Here is a 22604-nt window from a genome sequence, read left to right as displayed (position 1 = left end):
CATGTAAACAGAACAACAATTATTCTCTAACTTAAATGAATAACCGTATTGCAATAAACATGATCAAATCATACTCATGCTCAACGCAAACACCAAATAACACTTATTTAGGTTCAACACTAATCCCGAAAGTATAGGGAGTGTGCGATGATGATCATATCAATCTTGGAACCACTTCCAATACACATCGTCACTTCATCCTTAACTAGTTTCTATTCATTATGCAACTCCCGTTTCGAGTTACTACTCTTTAGCAACTGAACCAGTATCAAATACTGAGGGGTTGCTACAAACACTAGTAAAATACACATCAATAATCTGTATATCAAATATACCTTTGTTCACTTTGCCATCCTTCTTATCCGCCAAATACTTGGGGCAGTTCCGCTTCGAGTGAACAGTCCCTTTGCAGTAGAAGCACTTAGTCTCAGGCTTAGGTATAGACTTGGGCTTCTTCACTTGAGTAGCAACTTGCGTGCCGTTCTTCTTGAAGTTCCCCTTCTATCCCTTTGCCCTTTTCTTGAAACTAGTGGTCTTGTTAACCATCAACACTTGATGCTCTTTCTTGATTTCTACCTTCGTCGATTTCAGCATCGCGAGGAGCTCGGGAATTACTTTCGTCATCCCTTACATACTATAGTTCATCACGAAGTTCTACTAACTTGGTGATGGTGACTAGAGAATTCTGTCAATCACTATTTTATCTGGAAGATTAACTCCCACTTGATTCAAGCGATTGTAGTACCCAGACAATCTGAGCACATGCTCACTGCTTGAGTTATTCTCCTCCATCTTTTAGCTATAGAACTTGTTGGAGACTTCATATCTCTCAACTCGGGTATTTGCTTGAAATATTAACTTGAACTCCTGGAACATCTCATATGGTCCATGACGTTCAAAACATCTTTGAAGTCCCGATTCTAAGCCGTTAAGCATGGTGCACTAAACTATCAAGTAGTCATCCCTGCAATAGGTCTGTCACCTAGCGATGCATCAAGGACATAATTCTTCTGTGCAACAATGAGGATAAACCTCAGATCACGGATCCAATCCACATCATTGCTACTAACATCTTTCAACTTAGTTTTCTCTAGGAACATATATAAAACATAGGGAAGCAACAACGCGAGCTATTGATCTACAACATAGATATGCTAATACTACCAAGACTAAGTTCATGATAAATTAAAGTTCAATTAATCATATTACTTAAGAACTCCCACTTAGATAGACATCCCTCTAATCCTCTAAGTGATCACGTGATCCATATCAACTAAACCATGTCCGATCATCACGTGAGATGGAGTAGTTTCAACGGTGAACATCACTATGTTGATCATATCCACTATATGATTCACGCTCGACCTTTCGGTCTCCGTGTTCCGAGGCCATATCTGTTATATGCTAGGCTCGTCAAGCTTAACCTGAGTATTCCGCGTGTGCAACTGTTTTGCACCCGTTGTATTTGAACATAGAGCCTATCACACCCGATCATCACGTGGTGTCTCAGCACGAAGAACTTTCGCAACGGTGCATACTCAGGGAGAACACTTATACTTTGATAATTTAGTGAGGGATCATCTTATAATGCTACCGTCAATCAAAGCAAGATAAGATGCATAAAAGATAAACATCACATGCAATCAATATAAGTGATATGATATGGCCATCGTCATCTTGTGCTTGTGATCTCCATCTCTGAAGCACCGTCATGATCACCATCGTCACCGGCGCGACACCTTGATCTCCATCGTAGCATCGTTGTCGTTTCGCCAATCTTATGCTTCTACGACTATCGCTACCGCTTGGTGATAAAGTAAACCATTACAGGGCGATTGCATTGCATACAATAAAGCGACAACCATATGGCTCCTGCCAGTTGCCGATAACTCGGTTACAAAACATGATCATCTCATACAATAAAATTTAGCATCATGTCTTGACCATATCACATCACAACATGCCCTGCAAAAACAAGTTAGACGTCCTCTACTTTGTTGTTGCAAGTTTTACGTGGCTGCTATGGGCTGAGCAAGAACCGTTCTTACCTACGCATCAAAACCACAATGATAGTTTGTCAAGTTGGTGTTGTTTTAACCTTCGCAAGGACCGGGCGTAGCCACACTCGGTTCAACTAAAGTTGGAGAAACTGACACCCGCCAGCCACCTGTGTGCAAAGCACGTCGGTAGAACCAGTCTCGCGTAAGCGTACGCGTAATGTCGGTCCGAGCCGCTTCATCCAACAATACCGCTGAACCAAAGTATGACATGCTGGTAAGAAATATGACTTATATCGCCCACAACTCACTTGTGTTCTACTCGTGCATATGACATCTACGCATAAAACCTGGCTTGGATGCCACTGTTAGGGAACGTAGTAATTTCAAAAAAATTCCTATGCACACGCAAGATCATGGTGATGCATAGCAACGAGAGGGGAGAGTGTTGTCCACGTACCCTCGTAGACCGAAAGCGGAAGCGTTAGCACAACGCGGTTGATGTAGTCGTACGTCTTCACGATCCGACCGATCAAGTACCGAACGCACGGCACCTCCGAGTTCAGCACACGTTCAACTCGATGACGTCCCTCGAACTCCGATCCAGCCGAGTGTTGAGGGAGAGTTTCGTCAGCACGGCGGCGTGGTGACGATGATGATGTTCTACCGACACAGGGCTTCGCCTAAGCACCGCTACAGTATTATCGAGGTGGACTATGGTGGAGGGGGGCACCACACACGGCTAAAAGATCAAACGATCAATTGTTGTGTCTATGGGGTGCCCCCCTGCCCCCGTATATAAAGGAGCAAGGGGGGACGCGGCCGGCCAAGGAGGAGGGCGCGCCAAGGGGGAGTCCTACTCCCACCGGGAGTAGGACTCCTCCTTTCCTTGTTGGAGTAGGAGAGAAGGAAAGAGGGGGAGAGGGAGAAGGAAAAGGGGGCTGCACCCCTTGTCCAATTCGGACCAGAGGGGGGGGGGGGTGCACGCCTCCTTCCTTTTGGCATCTCTCCTCTATTCCCGTATGGCCCAATAAGGCCCAATACTTCTCCCCGGCGAATTCCCGTAACTCTCCGGTACTCCGACAAATACCCGAATCACTCGGAACCTTTTCGAAGTCTGAATATAGTCGTCCAATATATCGATCTTTACGTCTCGGCCATTTCGACACTCCTCGTCATGTCCCTGATCTCATCCAGGACTCCGAACTCCTTCGGTACATCAAAACACATAAACTCATAATATAACCGTCATCGAACATTAAGCGTGCGGACCCTACGGGTTCGAGAACTATGTAGACATGCCCGAGACACATCTCCGGTCAATAACCAATAGTGGAACCTGGATGCTCATATTGGCTCTCACATATTCTACGAAGATCTTTATCGGTCAGACCGCATAACAACATACGTTGTTCCCTTTGTTATCGGTATGTTACTTGCCCGAGATTCGATCGTCGGTATCTCAATACCTAGTTCAATCTCGTTACCGGAAAGTCTCTTTACTCGTTCTGTAATACATCATCCCGCAACTAACTCATTAGTTACAATGCTTGCAAGGCTTATAGTGATGTGCATTACTGAGTGGGCCTAGAGATACCTCTCCGACAATCGGAGTGACAAATCCTAATCTCGAAATACGCCAACCCAACAAGTACCTTTGGAAGCACCTGTAGAGCACCTTTATAATCACCCAGTTACGTTGTGACGTTTGGAAGCACACAAAGTGTTCCTACGGTAAACGGGAGTTGCATAATCTCATAGTCATAGGAACATGTATAAGTCATGAAGAAAGCAATAGCAACATACTAAACGATCGAGTGCTAAGCTAACGGAATGGGTCAAGTCAATCACATCATTCTCCTAATGATGTGATCCCGTTAATCAAATGACAACTCATGTCTATGGCTAGGAAACATAACCATCTTTGATCAACGAGCTAGTCAAGTAGAGGCATACTAGTGACACTATGTTTGTCTATGTATTCACACATGTATTATGTTTTCGGTTAATACAATTCTAGCATGAATAATAAACATTTATCATGATATAAGGAAATAAATAATAACTTTATTATTGCCTCTAGGGCATATTTCCTTCAGTGCTGCCCCGAAGGGGAGCGCCAGGTCGATGTGCGCTCCACTCGTGGCTCCTCCAGCAGCAGCGACTCTTGGGAGTCTAGTGGTTCTCCTGAGCTCTATGAGACTCCGGGGACGAGCGACGACAGCTACGTGCCCCCGAGCTCCCGCCGTGCCCGGAGCAAGGCTGCAGCGTCCGGCCGCCGCCGTCCGGCCGCGGGGGCGTGTAGATAGGATTCTCCTAGGTTCTTGTCTTTTGTCCCCTGCGAGGAATCAAGAAGTACCCCGTGGGGGCGTGTAAAGTGTATGTAATGTCTTTTGTTGATGTTATCCCTATTATGGAAACTTGTGAACGCATGTCCTGTTTAGGCTCGGTCTCCCCTTTCCAACCACGCGATGGCTCATTGCTCTACGCTGACAGGTCCCGGTCCCCAGGCAAGCTGCAGCCGTCGCTGGCATGCCAGGTCGCGTGACGTAGTCAAGGCCAGGAGGTGAGCGGCCCGAGGTCCAGTAAGAGCTCCTGAGGCGCGATGCTCAGGGGGTCCCCTTTAGCGCTCAAGTAGTCGTGGTAAGGTAAGAAAGGGAGGCGACGTTGCTTCAACAGGGCTGCAGCGAGCGTGATCCCTAGGCTCCAACGATTAGCCGGTCTGAGCGCGGGACTTATCTTGACAATTCGGGGTCGATTCCTTGCGATGCGCCGCGTTAATGCGTAGCTAGGCCAGGTCCGTGCGAGCCTCCCCCTCTCCTCCACGCTCTCCTTCGTGCTCTACGTCCTCAGGTCCCGGCCCTCGAGCGAGCTCAGCCGCCGCTGGTATGCCAGGTCGCGTGCCGTGGTCAAGGCCAGGGGGTGAGGGCTGGAGAGCCAGTAGGAACTCCTGAGTCGCGATGCTCGGGAGCCCCCCTTTTAACGCGCAAGCGGATTGCATGGGAGGTGTGGGAGCTCGTGGTGCTGCCTGCTGTCATTCTCATGAGATTCCTGCGAGCCAGCACAAGGAGAAACACAGTTTGCCATTATGGTTGCCAGTCCGCCACCGGCCACTTCGCGAGGAAACGAAGGCACTGAGGGCCTGGTGAGGTGACGTGCGCGGGGCATGCCACGAGCCAGAGCTTGACCGCTCAGATTTGTCGACGTTGCAGGAACGGACCCGTGCACAAGCGCCGTGCTAGCGCGAGTAGCCCCCGTGGGAGGTGCGAGTTAAACAGGTGATAGTCATGGATAGATCAGGCAAGGAAGCAGGAGGCTTAAGTAAATACAAGGGAGATACATGCCACTGGGTCAGGCCTGAGCGGCTTGGGGATGATGCAGCCCGAGGGGCGCCCCCAACAAGGTAAGATAAAGGCATAAAAGTGATACATGTCACAGGGACGAACCCACGCGGCCTGGGAATGATGCAACCCATGGGGCGCTCCCAGCTAAATGAACTTGGAAAGTGTCACCTGGTTCTGTTGATGAAGGAGAGTTGGGGCAGCTGAAGGTACGCGGCGAAGGGGTTGCTCCTCATGAGCCGCCAGGGTCCTGAGCCTCAGGAGGCTCTGGGGGTCCAGGTGGTTCCTCGAGTTCCGTCTCCATCTCCGCCAGCACAGCGTGGTGCCTGGCCTCCTGAGCCGCCAGGATGCTCCGCAGGTTGCGCTGATAGGCGGTCGCCACGCTCGGTAGGCTAAAAGGCATGCGAACGTAGCTGTGAGGTGGGCCCTCGCAGCGTCCCCCGCGCGAAGGCCAGAAAAGAGGCGGCCCTGTTGAGCCCTAGGACGTCGATGCAAACGCGCAGCCCAGCATCCTCGCCTGGATGGGGAGCTGCGCCTGGTGAGCGGCGGCCGCCGCGCATGGCCCTTACTTCTTGCAGTTCCTGAGTGGTCTTGGTGATGAACTCCTGAACGGTGGACACTCCTTGCCCTGTGTCCTCCTGAGGGAAACGTGTCGTGAAGCACGCCTCCAAGTGGTGCCCAAGCGCCTCCCTCGTGATGTTGGCAAAGTCTGAAGCCCTCCAGAAGAGAGCCCCCGAGCCCTGCCTGAGAGGGGCGCTGGGCGCGCTTTCCTATGCGATGGAGGGAGGCGCCTCAGGCGCGGGCGCCGATCCTGACGAGGCACCGCTTGCCTGAGGCCCTGCGTGGTGCAGCTGCTTCTTCTACTTGGGGGTGACCTCACGAGGGCGCTCGCCCTTGCTGTCGGGGTCGTCGATTGCTGTAGCTTGGAAGGCACGCTCGAGGGAGCACACCGCATCTCTTTCTTCACACGGGACTGTGATGATTCCGCCGCTTCCCGACATCTTGAGGACATTATAGCCATGATGGGTCACCGCCATGAACTTGGCCAGGGCTGGATACCCGAGGATGGCATTGTACGGCAAACGGATGTGCGCGACGTCGAAGTCATTGAGTTCGGTGCGGTAGTTTTTGCGTTCTCCGAAGGTGACGGGAAGGCGGACCTGCCCGATCGGGGTTGTGGAGCCATCGGTCACTCCTGAGAAAGGCTTGGTAGGATGAAGCTGGTCATATGGCACTTGGAGGTTGTCGAACGAGTCAACGGACAGGACATTGAGCCCTGCGCCGCCGTCGATGAGGGTCTTGGTGACTTGTACATTGCTGATGATTGGGGAGCAAAGCATCGGGAGGGCGCATGCGGTAGCCGCGCACTTGAGGTGATCTGCCGAACTGAAGGTGATGGCGCACTTGGACCACCTGAGCGGGCGTGTGGCCTCGAGCTTGGGGAGGACTGCATTCACTTCACGAGCAAACTGTTTGAAGATACGCTGCAAGGCTGGGGCCTGAGCTCCGCCCAAGATGCATGCGATAGCACGCGGCTCCTGGAAGCCCCCAGCCCCCTTGTCTTGATGGTGGTCGTCATTCCTTCTCGGCGGTGGCAGTAGTGGGGGAAGACCAGCGTTGCCCTGAGGATGATCCTCATGAGGCTGGTCCCTCCAGGCGCCCTCGCAAGGCTGATCCTGCCAGCGGTCCTCGCGAGGCCGGTCGCGCCACTCCTGGCGCGGGCCACGGTCGTTCCAGCGTCCGCCACCACGTCCTCCTCCTCGGTCGTAGCCCCGGTCGCTGCGCTCGGGGTGTCGACCGAAGCGTCCTTCTTGAATGGCTCTGAGCTCTTGACAGTCACTGGTGTTGTGGGTATGCAGGTTATGGAAGGCGCAAAATGGTCGGCTGCTCTTGGATGACTTGGGCTGGTCTCTGCCGCGCTTGGTGTCTGGTTCTGCCGCGAGCACGGCTGCTCCCTTGCGCTTCACGTCCTTGGCCTTGGCTTTCTTCTCCTCCGGGTCCGCAGCCGGGAGCTCGAGGAGGGAGAGGCGCCCCTCCTCAGCTCTGGCGCACTTGGTCGCTAGGTTCAACACCTCCAGTGACGTGCACAGCTCCTCGTGGATGGCGAGCTCTTCTTTCATCTTGATGTCGCGGACGCGATAAGAGAATGCGGAGATGATGGCCTCGTCTGTCACCTTGGGGATTTTGAGACGAACATTGTTGAAGCGCTTGATGTACTTCTGGAGGGTCTCTCCTAGTTGTTGCTTGACGCGACGCAAGTCACCCGCGGCTGGGGGCGGTCGCGAGTGCCCTGGAAGTTGGCGACGAAGCGGTTGCGCATCTCGTCCCAGGAGGAGATCGAGCCTGGAGGCAGGTTCAGGAGCCAGGAGCGAGCGCCATCCTTGAGAGCCATGGGAAACCAGTTCGCCATGACTTTCTGGTCGCCGTTGGCCGCCTCGATGCTTAGCTCGAAGAGCTGCAGGAACTCCGCGGGGTCGGGGGTGTCGTCGTAGCGAGGAGGCAGAACTGGCTTGAACTTGCCCGGCCAGGCGACGCTACATAGTTCGGGGGTGAAGGCGCGGCAGCCGGCCGTGGTCACCGGGGCCCGCCTTGGAGGTGGAGCTTGGTCTTGGCGCCCGCGCGCCGTTACGGCAAGCGGCGCGGGGCCTTCCCGCAGCAGACAATCCTGGCACGGCGGTGCGAGGAGTGGTGGAGCGTTCTCTTGCGGTCGAGGGACTTCTTGACAGCTTCTTTCTTCACGTGCGGGCACCGGACGCGGTGGGTCGCGCCATGGAGCCGCGCGCGTTGGCGCCGTCTTGGTGCAGAGGTGGTGGAGGTGCTCCGTGAGCTATGTCGCTCGTGGCTGGCAGAGGGTGAGGCAGAGAGAGGGACGGCGCAGGGGATCCCCCTGCGGCGCGGACAAGCTCGGCGATGCAGTCGAGCCAGTCCTCGTAGAGGTCGTCGATTGGGCGGTAGTGTAGGAGCTCGTGCGCCATGAGGAGTGCGGCCCGTGCGTCCGTGGGAACGCGACGAGCGTGAGACGACGAACCAGCGGGAGTCAGCGATGGAGTGGCGGTGCGGCCGTCCTGTCGTACCGAGGGGTGCAACGAGGACGCTTGCTGTTCATTCCCCACCGGGCCGGTGGCGGCAGGCGACGGAGAGCGACGGGGTGGCCCGCCGACAGGGGCGGTCTGAGCAACACGGGTGGCAAGGGCAGCCCGGCGCTCGGCGCGGGCGCGTCATGCGTCCGCCATCGAGACGACGAACCGACGTGACGCGGAGCGACGTAAGGGAAGCTTCGGCACACCCCAACCTGGCGCGCCAAATGTCGGATCACCGGTTCTGACAAAACCCTCAAGGTTCGAACACTGGGGTGCGCACGAAGATTTCCCCCCTACCGATCCACGCCCTAGCTTGCTAAGATCTCAAGAACGTACTCAACGAACTCACAACACAAGGGACACAAGATTTATACTGGTTCGGGCCACCGTTGTGGTGTAATACCCTACTCCAGTGTGGTGGTGGATTGTCTCTTGGCCTGATGATGAACAGTACAAAGGGGGAAGAACAGCCACCTGAGGATGAGGTGTTCTTCTACTTGGCGAACTTGTGTGGGTGAGGATTACTCAAGATGAGATGCATGTGGCTTAGTTGTCTCCCCTACGGTGGTGGCTAGTCCTACTTATATAGGCCCTGATCCTCTCCCCAAATATTGAGCGGGAAGGGAGCCAACAATGGCCAATTTGAAAGGGGACATCTAGTATAGCTTATCCTGACAAAAGCGGTCTTCGCCTGCAAAAGGCTCTGGTGGTGACGCCGCCTTGGGTTCCATGGTGACCTCCGTCTTGCCGTCCTGCTGGTCTTGGTCTCGTTGCACTGATACGGAAACCTTTGCTTGATGCCTCGGTACTCCACGCCTGCGCTTGCCCCCTTAGCACCAAAGAGGAAACAAGGACGCTGCGCGCGCTGGCGCCCGCCTGGCACCCGCCTGGTCTTGATCGTCATGGCTCACATCACGAGAACCTCATGAGGTTTGCCTTGCCTTGATCTCTCCGCCCCTCGCGAGCCTGCCTGGCGAGGCCGCTCCTGAGGAGGTCTTGCGTCGTCCGCCTCGCGAGGCTTGGCCCCTCGCGAGGGTCTTGGATGCCTTGTTGATGAAGATGGGTTGTACGGGCCTGCCAGCAAAGCCACGACGTGGGCCGCAGGCAGGCAAGTCCGGGGACCCCTGTTCCCAGAACGCCGACATGTACTATGATTTGAATTCAACATAAAATGGATACATATATTTGAATTTGAGATCGTATGTAAATGTAGTTCGTATTTATATTGGAATTTACTTCTCCTATATTCATGTCATGTGTTTTGAAAATAATATTTAGATGGTGAGTACAATCCCATTCAAACAGGGAAAATGTACTCAAATATAGTCCATATGCTAGACAACGCACATTGTTTTTTTATTGTTGAGGGAAGTGCAAATTGTTTTGGTACTATACACGTTATGTTTTTTGTCCCGATTTTTTTTAGTTTTTTTGTTGTATTTGAATGCATTTCTAGTAATATAGTAAAACGGGACATGGCTCTCTCTAGTGATGAGGTGCGAATTCTCTTTTTTTTGGGTACACGTTAAGCTTGTTCTCCTGAAATTTCAAGCCGCGCCTTGTTATGCCGAAATTTCAAGCTAGCATCTTTGTCTATCGTTCTACGAAACTCCCACCTCTTCAACCCGCGCCTTGTTACCCCAAAATATTTAAGATATATCTTTGTCTTGTTGTGCTGCGAAAACTCCCTCCATCTCAACCCGCGCCTTGCTATCCCAAAATTACAACACGCGCGAAAACTCCCACCTCCTGCGAAATCCCGACACACGAAATGCCCGTGATACCCCTGAACCAAAAGAACCGCCTAGCAAATCGGCGGGGGTACTTTCGTAACTTACCCCACATTTCGGACAAGTGCGTCCCTAAGCCATGGTTCCCCACTCCCATCCCATTTGCCCACCCATTCGTACAGTGAGGCCGTGAAAACCCGCGAAGCCCCACACCCTCCTCCGTCCGCCGCCCAGCCGGAGCCTCTTCCCCGACGACGTCGTCCATAGCAGCACCTCTACGTCCCTCATCCACTGTACCAGATGAGGATCCATCATCGATCTCGTCATCCCGCCGGTTCAGCCACCCGTCCTCCATCTCCAAGGAGCTGCCCCGACGTTCCCTTCGTCTTTCGCGCCACCTCCATTCCCACACCGCCGTCTTCACCTGCACCACCGGAAGAGCAGCATCATCACCGTTTCCTCGGATGAAGCTGAGGCCTAATCAGCGCCACCAAAGAGGTTGTACACTAATAGCCGCATTTTCTTCTTGATTCGATCTCACGGTGTTGCCAGCGCTCGGTCCCGAGCCGACATGGCACGGATCCATCCACGGCGGCGTCGCCGGCCACTTCCTCCATGGTGTCGCTCCCTCGGCGGCGACGTCCACATCAGCAGGAGCTGCTGCTGCTTTAGCTCTCGCTCGCACTACTGCTCTGCTCTTGCTCTCAGTCCCCTGCCTGGCCTGCTCTTGCTATTGCTCTTGCTCACGGTGCTGCTCTCGCTCTTGCGATGCTTCTCCGATTTGGCTACACTTCAGTCGACTGAATCGACTTTTGGGTCAGTCGATTTTCAGGGGGTGGGGGGCTCGCCGGAGTTAAGGAAGAACCAGCCGCAACGGGGAGGGGGACCGCCAGAGAGGTACCCCACTATCTATCTTAGGGTTCAGGGTGGGGGTGGTGGTCACCGGCAGTGGTGGGGCGGTGGCGTGGGGATCGCCGGAGAAAAAGCTCGGCACGGGGGGGCTAGAGGGATGGCCGGGGCGGCGGTGGACCGGCGGTGGGGAGTGGTTTAGGGGCGGGTGGGGAGGTGCACCGCCGGCCGCGGACGGCGGGGGGCGGCGGTTTGGCCGGTGGTGGCTGGCAGCTCAGGGGAGTGGAGGTTGAAGATGAACTACAGGCCCTTGATTTCGTATCCAACGGCTGGAAAATCGACTGACCAGAGATGAAAAAGTCAGTCGACTGACGTGTAGCCTCACCCTGATGCTGCTACACGACCAGCTGCCCCAGCTCTTGCACGCACTGCTGCTATTGCTTTTCTGCTACTGGTGCGTTCAGTTTCGAAAGTAAAATTCAGTTTCGACAGCAAAATTCAGTTTCAACAGTTAAGTTCAGTTTCAATAGTTAAATTCAATTTCGACAGTTAAGCTCAGAGATGAGCGGCTGATGTATTTTACATCTAGCACTTTGTGGTTATGTATTTTACGTCATCTATTGGAGATGCTATTATAATTCCACTCAGCTTAACGTTGTCTCTCTTGTCCTGCTTCAGCCTCGGCGTCGTACAACTCACCAGAGCTGCTCCAACGATGAAACCCTCCATCACAGCGGAGCAGTACACCGGGCTCCATCTCCAGACGCCTAAGATCTTCTTCCCCTCCTCCGACAGCCAAGTCAGCTGGAGCATCCTCACCGACCAACCCAATCACGCTGAGATCGACATGGCTTCGCCAAAGAGGTTGTACACTTGCTGCATCTCTTTTTACTCTATATGTTTTATATATTGCACACGTAGTAACGTGAAATACGATTATTTTGTCCTACAATATGACAAGCAGTGAGGTACCAGGCAACTTAGCTATCCGTGATGGACTCTCTTGAACGCCATCATTATTTATCTCTGCGCGTTTGAGTTGTGCATTTGTCGATGGGCCTGGGAGTTGAGCTAGTAGGGCAGTGGCCTGGGTCCAAAGTAGTAGAAGTAGCACAAAAACATTTTTTGAGTGTAGGCTTTTCCTTGCTCAAGCCTGCCTACTAGAATCGCCAGTGCTTGAAAGGAAAAGTGAAGGAAAAACATAGGAATTGGAAAGTTTCCTATGGTACTACTATTCATGCATTTGGATCAAAGGAATGGAGCAAAGGAAAATTGTAGGATTTGTTCCTTTAGTGTCTCCTTGAAAGAAAAACCGTAGGAATTTTAATTTCCACTTGTCCTCCTTTTCAAATTCCTATTCATGAAGCACAAGACTAAGAGATAGTAGCATAATAGCAATATAACCGTACATTTTCTTGTGGTTTGACTTACTCTCACCATGCTTCTTTGCATCCTGTGATCTTCCAATTCTTGTGAACCAAACACCCAGATTGGCAGAAATCCTGTGTTTTTAAATTCTTTGTTTTGCACGTGCATTCCTATCATATTCATGTCTATTTCCTATCCCTGCATTGTTAGAATCCTCAAATTCAAACAAGCCCTTACAAAATTACTTCTATTACAGATATGTGTCAAAGAAAACCTTGTGTGGTTTGTCCTGCTCCTGCTGCGTTGTGTTCCACCCAAGCTCAGCTGCTCCAATGATGGAAGGGTTCACCACAGCATGGATCCGCTCTCTAGACTGTCTTTCGCCGCCTCAGATCTTCTTCCCCGCCGCCGGCAGCCACGACAACTGCATTACCATCATCAACTGAGCAGATGACCTTGAGAACTACACGGGTCCGCAAGAGAGGTCGCACTCTTCCGTGTCTGCTTACGTTATGCATCGCTTAATATGATCACATGCTACTTTATCATCCTGTTCACCTATTAGACTCCGAGTCAGGTCCAAACTAAAGCTGAAACTTAAGTTCTTAAATGGTTGTGGGGTATATATTGGGGCAACAATCAGTACTATTTGTCTACTATCTGGTTAATCTCGGGTGTCTACTATGAGTTTCATGTTGGGTGCAAACAAACATTAAAGGAGCCATTATCTGTTTTTTAAGTAAAGCTATTATCTCCTTGCTATAATTGGTTTTGGGTCTATCCACAGTTTGCTACCATCACTCTGGATTTGTGCATGCACTCCTTACATAATCTCACTATGTTTTATTCCTATGCATGTCAGTTATTGTACACAATGGAATTGAACATGTAGAGCAAAAGAGACGAGCCTTGCGTGGCAATAAAATTTCATGCAGACGTCGCTCCATGGTGGGCGCAAAGGCAGCCCCCCTCCACCCATTTTGGATTGTAATCAAGAGGAAGATAATTGTTCTGAGGGGGGTTCAGAAGGAGAAGACCACTCCTATTTACCCCCTGAGGTCTTCGCTCTAACTTGGCATGCTGATGTTGGTAAGATCATGCATATGGTGCCTTGCATTGCTTACTTTATACATCAAATATGTCATACGCTTAGTTTAGACATGCTTTGTGTGAATGCCGTCTGTTTAGTTTCTTTATCGTATATGTGAATCACGCAATGCCATCTTGTTTACCCAGGCATCATATATGTGAATTTTGCAATGCCACCCTGGTTAGCCAGTCATCTTATATGTGAATTATATCATGCCATCATTTTTTATTACGTGTTAAATTTGTCAAGAATTTTAGTACATTCAATTACTCTTCCTGTGCGTCAGCCATTCGGCACGGTCATGGAAAAATCTGGAGTGGAAACAAGGTCTTCAGAGCAGACAATGCTATCTGACGAAGCGCATGTCTTGTTGGTTAAGGATAACTCCTCGGAGGAGGATTCAGAGACAGATGACCAGTCCTATTCCCCCCCCCCCGAGGTGCATGCTCTAACTTGGCAGGGTTATGTTGCTCATATCGTGCGTATGGTATCTTGCATTGCTATGTCATTTGCTTAGTTTAGACATGCTTTGTGTGAATGCCACCTGTTTAGTGTCTAATTACCATATATGTGAATTATGCAATGCCATCTTGTTGCAAGACATTATATATGTGAATTATGCAATGCTATCTTGTTGCAAGGCATTATATATGTGAATTATGCAATGTCATGTTGTTTAGCCAAGCGTCATATATGTGAATTATATCATGCCGTCCTTTTTTGTATTTCTCATTGCATTTGTCGACAATGTTTGTATATTCAACTGCTCTTCCTATGCATCAGCCAATTGAATTGGTGATGGAGAAATCTGGAGTGAAAACAAGGTCTTCGGAGCAGACAATGCTACCTGCTGAAGCAGATATCTTGCTGGTTACAGATAGCTCTTCAGAGGAGGATTCAGAGGCAGATGACTAGTCCTATTACCCCCCTGAGGTGTATGCTCAAACTTGGCAGGGTTATATTACTCATATCATGCATATGTTGTATTGCAATGCTTAGTTTTTACATCATATACACATTATTGAGTGCCATCTCCTTAGTTGACACATCATATATGCGATTGCCCTCTGCTCACTTGCTTAGTATATAAATCATATATTTGAATTATATCATGCCATGATGTTCACAGAGACAGTATGTATCTGAATTATGGCATGCCAACCCATTTTCTAAAGACATAATATAGTTATATCATCTCATCATTTTTACATATTCATCATATTTTGAATTGTGTCATTCTATCCGTGAATTATATCATGCCATCATGTTTCCATTGACGGCATGTTTGTGATTTATGGCATGCCAACCACTATAATAGATACATCGTATAGTTATATCATGTCATCATGTTTACATAGTCATCATATTTTGAAGTATGTCATTCTATCCTGTTTAGTTAGCCATCATACATGTGAAATTGTGTCATGCTATCCTGCTTAATTAGCCATCATATATGTGAAATTATGTCCTGCTATTCTGTTTGGTTAGACAACATAAATGTGAATTATTTCATGCCCTATTTTCTTCCCTACTATCCATTGCACCTTTCTATCTTACAATGTTTGTACATTCAATTACTTTTCTTGTTTATCATCAATTTCAATTGGAGGGGGTCATGGCAGTATCTGTGGGAGTAAAAACACGGTCTTCAGAATAGATCGTGCTACCTGTCGATGCAGATAGAACCACGGTTGTACTTGCCCAAGAACCAGCCCCACCACACATTACCCAGACTCACGCAGATTGTACCCCTACCCAGTTGGACAGAGAACCAGCTACACCCATTCTAACCCCAACCCCAGCAGATAGTAACCCAGTTCCAGTTGACACAGCACCGTCTCCACCACAGAGCACCCAAACACGAGCAGTTAGTAAGGCAACTGCAGTGCCCAAAGCACGAGGACCACCACTCCGAACCCCAAGTCAACGCTTAAAACAGAAGAAGAATTGTTCTCAGGCCAGGTTCCGTAGCTCTGGTTCATACTACTTTGCTCTTGCATCACTGTATTTACTCATACCAACTAATTTCAAATTTGAAGGATGCAATTGAAACTCCAATGGCGCAACAGGCATGTTTTAAACCTGTTTCTTTAACATGTTTGTTGTTGTAACTTGCTCTATGTTGATTTCAGTTTCAATTGAATAAACAGTTATGTTCTCATGCCATGCACATTACAAGTGTTGTTATTGCTGTGTAGTTTCCCACACTTATATTCTGTCTATGGTGCTTTGTCTTAAATAGATATGATTCAAACTGTCTCTATCTTGATTTGGCAACATAAACTAGAATGATATAGACCATACAGTGACCATAGTACATAGATATATGTTTGTTTCATGTTGTTATCCTGTCCACCTTACTACTGAACTGGTTTACCAAAATGAGTTTCATATACAACATGGTAAACCTGTGATGTGTTTGTTTGTTTCTCTTTTAGAAACAGATAAAATATTGGAGAAGAGTACCCCGTTATGCAATGGTAAAGGAATTAATGCAGATAAGGTTCAAGATAGTGAGACATCCCTGTTGGTCTCCAAGAAAGCTGATAAAACTATATTGAAGACACTGAGACAACCCCAAAGTCTTGTATTGATGTAGTGCTCGAGTTACTGGCCACCACTACTGGCACCAGCTCTTCGAACTCGCTGCCTGAATCAGTCCGGCTTCTTGAGTCTCAACTTCAAGTTGAAGACATCGATCAGATGTTATGCGACAAGAAGCCGAAGGACTGAGGAAGTCCCTGTAGAATTCAGATGCATACTTTCTGGTGCAACATCAAGTGCTGGAGGATTTAAGCGCCAAACAAGAGAAAGTTAATAAGCTTGCTAAGCATCTTGCCAGCATTATGGGTACCCAGGATATTGTTTCTTGAGCTCTTCTGAAGTGGTTTCAGTTCTGGACTTGTTTTGCTGCGGCGTTTATTTGCACTGGTCGCCAACTTTGACAACCAATGTATATGATATGCTGCTTTGTTCCCTATATTTGCACTGGTGGCGAACTTTTATGCCTAGTGGATGTAATATGTGTAATAGCCATGATAGCCTAGCGTAAGTTGCTTGCTTATTTGTTTCCTTGTTGTCTTGTTTATTTGTTTGCTTGTAGTCAGTGCAGTTCTTTTTCCGCAGTTTGCTAGTGGCCGCAATAACCTATTTTTTAAAACTAGGCCACAATAACCATGGGCTACATATTTATTGTAGTTACCATGGGCCTCCTACGGGCCGTAGAAACAATGGGCCTTCTAAGGGTCGTAGAAACAATGGGCCTTCTACGGGCCGTAGTATCAATGGGCCTTCTACGGGCCGTATGATCGATAGGCCAAACATGGGCCAATAATAGACCGCATTATGGGCCCTAAACGGGCTAGATTTGAAATCACCCGTTCATGAGCCGACAATAACGGGCCGTCGTTAATCGGCCGTATTTGATGACGCTATGAAGACGGCCCAACGTATTAACGGGCCGCAAACGGGTCGACTGTAACCACGGGCTGAATTTGGCCCACAAGCAGAAAAGGCCAGTAACGGGCCGTAAGTAACCAAATGCTAGAAATGAGACCAATAATAAATGGGCCCTGAGAAGGCCGAAAGATAACACGGGTTGGAAATGGCCCAATGGAATAATGGGTCGTTAATGGGTATAAAGCGATACACTGTTCATTGCGGGCCAGATTCACCACGGGTCGTTAATGGGCCAAGAGTTACAAATGGCCTCATATGGGCCGAAAGACATCATGGGCCATACATGGGCCAGAGGTTACAATGGGCTGGAATCATATTGGATGGCCTAGATGAAGCTACTGGGCTTAATTTCGATAGGCCGTAACGGGTCGTGAGTTAGCGGGCCGTAAATGGGCTATATACGAACATGTCGTTAATAGGATTTCCGTGGGCTGGCCCGTTACCTTTTGACCAAGTCAAAAGGGCCGGCCTTTTCACCGGAATGGGCCTCTGTTGGGCCGTGCCACGTGTCGACGTATCATAGGCGCCTCCTGTCCAATGAATGGATGGTATCTGTCCCAACGGTGAGCCAACAGGTGTTTCCTCCAGCCAATGAGAATTTTACACGTGGAAAATCCTCATTGGTCCGGGCTGTTAGCGGGTTATCGGATCCAAAACCGGAGTGACCCGTTATGGTGGATGCCACGTGCCAGTCACCCTTGACGAAAGCACTTCCATGGCGCGCCATTTATCGTCATGGAAGTGGACACTTCCGTGATGATAACTTTGGTAATGTCATGGAACACTTCTACGACAGCACAGGTATGACTATCTTGATTCTGTCATAAAATCGTCATGGATGTACATGCATGACATAAAACGTGACCTACTGTGACAAACACGTATCATCACGGAAGTGTATTTTTTTGTAGTGAAGATAAAGGGTACATACACAAAAAAAATACTAGCACCCAACGCAGCAAGAGGGTACAGGGTAAAGTGGAACGGGAAATAATGAACAAATAAAGAAACACTTTTTGTAGAAGAAAGTATTGATGGAGATTGGACTGGGGGGGGCATAGGTTCACTAGTGTCATCTCTCTCTTGAAAACAGGCAAATTGCATGGTAAACAAATTATAGTTGGTAATTGGTTGTGATATTTATGACTATGATTATTCATGGCATTATCTCGTGTAGGCATTATGTCCAGGACAAATAGAATGTTAATCCAACTGCTTCTACTATGAATACTCCACCCCAAAATCTCTATCGAGCACGCATCTCAAGGTATTAAGTTTATAAGAAACAAAGTATCGCAATAAGCAAGATGACATAATGTAGACATAAAGAAGTCAACCAATATGATGAAACCCCGTCAGTTTATCCTTAGTGGCAACAATACAATATGTGTTTTGGCCCTTATTCTCACTGGGTTAGAGCACCGCAAGATTGAACCCACTACTAAGCAGTAGTCCCACTGAAGATAAATCAATCAAACTTGGCCAAATAAACTAGATAGATCGGAGAGCATTACAAAGCTATTTAATTATGCAGCAAGAAAATTCAAATAGATTCAATTGAAATCAATGAACTATCTGATAATAAAGTGACAATTCATCATGTCCCAACAAACACACCACTGATTACATCGAATTGATCATGATTAAGAATGATAACATGGTATTGAAGATCCAAAAGAGAGAGAGAACCATCTAGCCACTACTATGAACATGTAGGTCCTAAAGGAACTACTCACACATGGTCATGGAGGCAACAAGATTTATGAAGATAGCTCTAGCAATGGCTTCCTCCTCCAACAGGGCTCTGGAATAGGGATCCAGATGGGATCTCTTCGAGAGAGAGGCTTGCGACGACGATAAAATTATCCTCGAGGAACACATATGGTTTCGGTATTTATAGGAATTTATGGTAGTGGAATTGGACTAAGGTGGTTACCTGGGCCCCACATGGACGAGACGCACAACCACCCCCTAGCCGCTCCACCTACCCATGTGCCCCCCTTAGCTCGTCTCGATCTTTCCCGAAGCTTCCTGTGTTTCTTGTTGCCCAAAACGATCGTGTCACATCGACAACGTTTTTTGACCTTCGTACATATTGATTTCCTCCGAAACCAAGAACAAGAAGAAATAGGAACTCACACTGGGCACTGAATTAATAGGTTAGTCCATAAAAATAATATAAATTTTCATAACAAAATATAATTTAATAGTATGAAACAATAAATATTTATAGATACGTTTGAGATGTATCAGTCACCGGTGCTGGAACCGGCCGAGCGAGAAGCTGCAATCGCACTAACCAGTCTTGGTACCAGATGACCTTGAATCATTTCTATTGGGACCGGTGATAATTTTTTTTGCAACGCGTAAGATTTTTTGCTAGAACTCGCAAGGTTTTTTTTGCTGCGATCGGCGGTGGCTATGCGTTTTTTTGCTAGAACTAGCAATATTTTTTTGTTGTGACCTATGATTTTTTTATGCGACCGATGACCACATGAGTTTTGTTGCTGAGATTTTTTTGCTGGAACACAGTGGTGCAAACCAACAATGGCGGAGAGCCAGAGGCGGTAACCCTTGGAATGCTGCAACAACAGTGAACGCAGGCTGGAACCGGCCGATGGGATAGCTGCAATCATCAACGGCAAAAGTCGGAGACCGCATGCTGCAATCCCGGCGGCCGCGTTCGTTGGTGCCACTGGGGCTGACAATGCCGACGAACGCGGCTGCCGCGTCTCGCGAAGGAGCACCTGACTAAAGAGGCACGCTACATGTGGCGACTGCGCCTCTCTCCCATGTGGGTGATGCGGGGTAGGAGGTTGGTGACGGTGTAGTACACTGGGGTGGTGATAAGGGGTTGCCCGATCTTCTCAGAGAGCTGATTGTGTCGAAGATGAATAGGTTTGATAATTTGTTAGACGCTCATGAACTCTGATGTTGTTCCCCCGTTGCCAATGCGATTAATGTTTGACCCTATGGATATTCGCAACACCACACACTTGCGCATGTCGCGGCCGACCACTAAGTGGTTGTCAATCTACCAATTCATAGTGGAATGAAATTTTATACTTGACTTGCAGTAGTAAAATTCCAGATCGAGAAAAACTTGGAGTGGGTAAATATTCATGATTGATGCAAAGACTAATATATGATTTCAGATGAATGTTTCCATCAGTTAAGCAAAAGTTCTAGTTTCAGGTATAACATGGTCTAACCCTAAAAGCCATGATTTACAAGAGCGTATAAAGACCCCTGGACGTCCAACCTAGTGTTGGGGGTCGAAAACAGCCATATATCTAACTTTCCTAACTTAAAGGACTCTATCTCAAAACTTGCAAAAAACCCGTAGTATTGTTTTGATGATAGTGACTCGGTCACCGCGAATCGGGGGCTACAGTCATATAGTTTGGAAAGCACATGAGTCAAGCTGTCCAAACTGAATTTACATGCCTTATTTGAAGCACGTACACGGATTCTACACTTATTTCAATTTCTGACAACCTGGCAGTCAATCTGACTATGGTGTAGGATTTCCCTCCTCTTTATGTGGTGCCTCGTCCTCCCTCTCTCCCTCGCGCACTTGCGGATGTTGGATGTCACAAGATGTTCTTCTTGCTGCAATTCTTTATATCCACGTGCCAAGCTCGTCTCCTCTTCAAATCTGATTATACATAAATGAAAAGACTCAGGCAGTATATATTCTCATTAACACAAAGAACAAATTCAACTAAGAGTTATTCCACATGTTGTTCTAGTAACTTTGCACGTGCTCTTGTAATTGGTCTGATTCTGATTTCATTCGACTTGTCTTGTGCAACAACAACGTTAGTGGCAAAATATGGTAATGGACCAGGGATGTCCTCACCATCCCCTGAAAAGGCTTCGACCTTGACGCGTCAAGGTCCTCTCCAGCATATGGTGTTAGATCAACAACATTGAACGTATTACTCATGCCAAACTCTTCAGTGGGAAGATCAATATTGTATGCATTCATTAATCTTTTTTTTTGAACGGTCACCAGGAGGGGGGTGGGGGAAGGGTTCCCCACCTGAATATATTGCTAAAAAAGCTGCCAAAGCCAAGAGTCACCCCTTAAGCTTTGGCTGATCCAGTTTATAAGGGAAATCGGATCGAAATCCTAAACAAGTTGACCATGTTTATAAGGGAAACCGGGCCGAAAACCGTACAGGTAACAAGGTCACAAAAGATGAGAAAAAAAAGACGCCCAGGAGCAGGCACGACCTAACTAGCAAGCAGAAAGACCAACACCTTTTATTAATCTTGGCAAGCACTTTATATGGTCCATCAGCACGTGGCTTCAACCAGAACTCGCACTGCTCAGGAAATCTATCTTTGCGAAAGTGTACCCACACCATGTCGGTCGGCTGAAACCAATCAGCAGTTTACTTGCCCAACTTGCTACGACCAACGCGACAACATATTGCTACCGGCATCATGGCATGTTGGAACCAGCGTCTCAACTTGTTTCAATTGGTATTGTGGTGTGCTGGAAACAACATATCGACGTCCTAGAAGCTTTGTACCAAAGTCTTGGCAGGTTGTTACCATGTTGCGGCATGTTGGAACATGCCTTTGTCGATGCTGTGACCGCCAATAATCCGTGCAACGGATTGCGACCTCTAGTACTAGGACCGGCCATCATCGACGCTTTAACCGGCGACTGACGAGCTACAACTAGCACTGGGCAGTGCTACAACTGGTGGCTGGTGAGCTGCAACCGGCGCCTGGCGGGGCTACGTCATGGGTGTTGCGACCAGTCTCGGAGGTCATCAATGATGCTATGACAATGACCATGTTGCTGGGCCTCTATGCGACGTGGATGCTACCAACGACCGGGGGTGACGTCAAGGGAGGGGCAGTGTTGTCGTGCCTTGCCGGAGCTGCACGTGCATGGGCTGAAGGCGGAGATGTGCGAGGAGGGGGGAAGGGATTTTTTTTCTATGCATTGAGGCCTCCTTTGGTTTAGAGGAATTTGTAGGAATTCTAAATGATAATAATTTTGTAAGAAAATTGTGTTGAAGCTTTTTTATTTGTAGGAATGGATTCCTATTCCTATGTAGGATAGGAATCAATCCTTTAAATTTTAAAGGGAAAAAAGAGTTAACCTAGACCCAATTAAACAAAATTTCTATCCTATAAATCCAATGACATATCTTTTCTATAGAAAGTGAGATAACATAATGAGATGCATGTCATGTCATCTCACTTCCTATACTTTTTCTATTTCTATGATACTCATATGCAAAGACCTCACCAAGAGGTGCGAGAAGGTAAAGGGAGGCCATGAAACTGCTAAGAGGCTTCATCTAGCAGTGCTAGGAGCTCTTAGCACCGAGAGGTGCGAGAAGGAAAAAGGAGGCCATGAAACTGCTAAGAGGCTTCATCTAGCAGTGCTAAGAGCATCTACATTAAATAGCCGGACTTTAGCCTTTAGGCTGCTAGCTGGAGCAGTGTCACACGACGTTCACACACCTTGGAGGAGAATCCCACTGGATGGTTGGGTTTCTGACCTTCAGGATGATTTCGAGACCCGATCGTCGGTCCGACGTGACGGGCGTGTCAGGCTACGCCTGGGCCGTCTCATATTCGTCCTAAATTTGAGTTGTATATGAGGGATGCCATTCAACCCAGACATTTGATATAGATTTGAGGTGCTCGAATGGGTCGGATTT

This window comes from Triticum aestivum, chromosome 6D, assembly GCF_018294505.1.
Source record: "Triticum aestivum cultivar Chinese Spring chromosome 6D, IWGSC CS RefSeq v2.1, whole genome shotgun sequence".
Taxonomy (NCBI): Eukaryota; Viridiplantae; Streptophyta; class Magnoliopsida; order Poales; family Poaceae; genus Triticum; species Triticum aestivum.
This window is presented reverse-complemented; position numbering follows the sequence as displayed.